Raw genomic sequence first — 4,026 nt, forward strand, 5'->3', positions numbered from 1 at the left:
TAGAGTTAGAGTTAGAGTTAGAGTTAGGTTTTAGATTTAGAGTAAGGGGTAGGTTTTAGAGTAAGAGTTAGAGTTAGAGTTAGGGGTAGGTTTTAGAGTTAGAGTTAGAGTTAGAGTTAGGTTTTAGAGTTAGAGTTAGAGTTAGGGGTAGGTTTTAGAGTTAGAGTTAGAGTTAGAGTTAGGTTTTAGATTTAGAGTTAGAGTTAGAGTTAGGTTTTAGAGTTAGAGTTAGGTTTTAGAGTTAGAGTTAGAGTTAGAGTTAGGGGTAGGTTTTAGAGTTAGAGTTAGAGTTAGAGTTAGGGGTAGGTTTTAGAGTTAGAGATAGAGTTAGAGTTAGAGTTAGGGGTAGGTTTTAGAGTAAGAGATAGAGTTAGAGTTAGAGTTAGAGTAAGGGGTTGGTTTTAGAGTTAGAGTTAGAGTTAGAGTTAGAGTTAGGGGTAGGTTTTAGAGTTAGAGTTAGAGTTAGGTTTTAGAGTTAGAGTTAGAGTTAGAGTTAGGGGTAGGTTGTAGAGTTAGAGTTAGAGTTAGGTTTTGGAGTTAGAGTTAGAGTTAGGGGTAGAGTTAGAGTTAGAGTTAGGTTTTAGAGTTAGAGTTAGAGTTAGGGGTAGAGTTAGAGTTAGAGTTAGGGTTAGAGTTAGGGTTAGAGTTAGAGTTAGAGTTAGAGTAAGGGGTAGGTTTTAGAGTTAGAGTTAGAGTTAGGGGTAGGTTTTAGAGTTAGAGTTAGGAGTAGGTTTTAGAGTTAGAGTTAGAGTTAGAGTTAGGGGTAGGTTTTAGAGTTAGAGTTAGAGTTAGAGTTAGGGTTAGGGTTAGGGTTAGAGTTAGAGTTAGAGTTAGGGGTAGGTTTTAGAGTTAGAGTTAGAGTTAGGGGTAGGTTTTAGAGTTAGAGTTAGAGTTAGAGTTAGGGGTAGAGTTAGAGTTAGAGTTAGGGGTAGAGTTAGAGTTAGAATTAGAGTTAGAGTTAGGGGTAGGTTTTAGAGTTAGAGTTAGAGTTAGGGGTAGGTTTTAGAGTTAGAGTTAGAGTTAGAGTTAGGGGTAGGTTTTAGAGTTAGAGTTAGAGTTAGAGTTAGAGTTAGGGTTAGAGTTAGGGGTAGAGTTAGAGTTAGAGTTAGGGACCTGAACATTTTCTGGACTGACAAATAACCCTTGTATAACCACAACATGAGACGTGAATATTGGCTTTTTATTAATCCTATTTCTGTTTTCTGAATAGTTAATTTTAATGCCAGTGACTGGCTTTCAAATACAAAAACACTCATCAGAAAGTGGTGAAGGGTATCAAAGCTCAGTTAATGAGCCTCTGCTTTTTTTTTTGTTTGTTTGTTTGTTTGTTTGTTTTTTTCGATCAGGGTTTCACAACATAGAACAGAAAAAAATACCTTTATAGTCATTGCACATTGTGCAAACTGACTACTTTATAAAAACAGAGAACATATAAAAACATTTCTGTCTAAAAGAAGGCATCCAGTGCAAACATCCAGGATTTCATGAAAAGAGAAAGTTCACATGATTACTTAAATCTGCCTTCTATCATCTCAAGAACATCTCCAGACTCCGACCATCACTCCCTGATTCTGGGGCTGAAAAACTCGTTCATGCTTTCATAACCTCCCGCCTGGACTACTGTAATGGAGTCCTGTCTAGAGTTCCCAGCAAAACCCTGGACAGGCTTCAGTACGTCTAAAACTCTGCAGCTAGAGTTCTCACCCGCACTAGACCCTGGCAACATTTTTTAACTAGAATGATCCTGATCTACTAAAAAAACAAGTTAGGCTGTGTTGGGATCAGGTCAGAACGTAAATGTTGCTGGCAGTTAAACTGTTTAAGTCAGTAAACAGGGAACAGTCTAATTCCTTTAAACAGTAAAAACTAACTCTCAGTGGGAGCTGACGGAAGTACGCTGCACTTTTTGGTACTCAAACAACGATCAGGAAACCCTAACCCTCCACCTGCAGCTTAAAAACAAACGAGGAGTACATAAAGTCTGCGAATATCACCCTGATGTTACTATTTCTAATATAACCAGGGTTACATTAGTCCGGACTGTGTGATGTGATTTGAATGCATCTTACTTGAGTTAGCCACAAGAGGTCGCTGTTAGACTATGATGAGTGTTTCTACACCCAGTTAAGCTACAGTAGAAGCAGTGTTGTAGCTGTTAGCCTGTTAAAGATTAATGAAAGTGTTAAACTTAGAGTCAGTGGACTTGATGACGGACTGTCAGCTTTTATAGTCGATGTTTTTGGAGCGTTACGGCTGACGAGGATGTGAGAGTTTTCCTTCATGATTCATTCAGTGAGAAAACTTTGATTAGAACAGTGAAAAAAATTAATCAAGGATGGAGCTTAAGTAAAGGCAATATTATAATTTCTTTACCTGACGCTTTACGTGGAGGGTCAGATTTTAGGAGGAACTGGACACGCATGTTTTTGGTACAGGTGGGAGGGAGGGATGACACACACCGCACAGGCAGGTGTTAATGGTCAGGAAATCAGGAGGAATGGGCAGGTAGGGTGTTAGCTGTTCCACGCAGGGATCTATCTCAACGTCCGGTCAGATCAGCTCTGTGTGAGAAAGAAAAAGAAAACTGGTTTTCTCTCATTGTCTTGCTGGGCTCCCAGTGCGCGTGGGCCGGGGACGCGTGTGGAGAGACAGACAGAGAGCGGCGAGGCGAGGCTGGACTGTTTCATGAAGGAGGGGCACAGAGGTTAGAGGAGGGCAGGAGTGGATGATCTGTTAGATTGGTGGAACTATTCAAAATGTTCAGGGCTCATGACCGCGCCCCCTCTCAGCGTGGCGCCCTAGACGAACGCCTATGCCCAGAACCGGCCCTGCATCTTAGGCTCCTTGTCTCTCCATTATGATGCATTCAGGGACGATGAACAGCCATTGGTTGTCACAGCCCAAGTGACATTTTTGATTTATTTATTCTTATTGAAAAATAAAGTTTCAATCCACAACAAAAATCCCAAACCTACTGTCTTTCACTGACTTTGGCAATGTTTCAGTCAGACTGTAGACGACTCCACAGATCAGAGAATGGACAGATCACATCATAATAAATAAAGGATCCAAATATCAGAAAGTGCCATCATTCACCTCCATATAGAATCTCATCCTCAAGAACTGGTCTATGGGCTGGATCTCATTTAAGGCTTTAAAATTTAGCTCTCTCTTTTGGAAACAGTCGATGTGAGTTTAACTCTTCCTTACATTCAGGATTTCTTCCTCCTCATATTCCTGAAAGATATTTTTCTTTTTTACTGGGTTGAGGTAAAACTGCCGTAACTAAAACTGTGTAATAGATTTGTTGGTAGATTTGTCATCACACCTCGACTGCAGAGCCATCTCAGTCCAGGTGAAACCTTGGAGTGGATAATGTCTCTGACCACTGATATCAATGAGGTTGGGATGGCTTTAATGCCCTGGTTTAGAATAAGTAATGTAAATAGAATACATTTCCACAGCCCAGACTCCTGAGGAAGAAAAGAGCACAGATCTATTATTCCATCCGTGGCTGTTGTGTGGGGTAAAATTATGTTAATAAATCAACGTCCAATAGAGCAGGACCTGCTGATGAATGGCCTAGAGTGTAACAGGAAGTCAGAATCACAGCAAAGGAGAAAGCCCCCCCCCATAACAACAACAAAAGTCGCTAAATGGACACTGACAATAATAAAGCAATTTATCTGTTCCTTAGGACATGTCCAAGAGGTCCCATCAAAACTGAAAAAATGTACTGGGGACATCATAAAAACGAGCATGTATGAAAAAATGAAACCGATAATAAAATAATAATAAAAAAACACTTTTACGCACATTAGTGTGATTAAATATGAAGACCTCAGTCTTTAAAATGACTTTTGAAATGTTTTATTTTGAGTAAAATAAAAGGAGAATATTTTCAACCAGTTTTACTTCTTCAGGAAAGTTTACTATGTTAAAAGTCAGTCTCGTCATGGAGGAAAAAACCTGAACGGAAACCCCCCCAAAAGCAGTAACCCATTCTTGCACATGCCTGTAAAGATG

Source organism: Cheilinus undulatus, linkage group 18 (assembly GCF_018320785.1).
Source record: "Cheilinus undulatus linkage group 18, ASM1832078v1, whole genome shotgun sequence".
Lineage (NCBI taxonomy): Eukaryota > Metazoa > Chordata > Actinopteri > Labriformes > Labridae > Cheilinus > Cheilinus undulatus.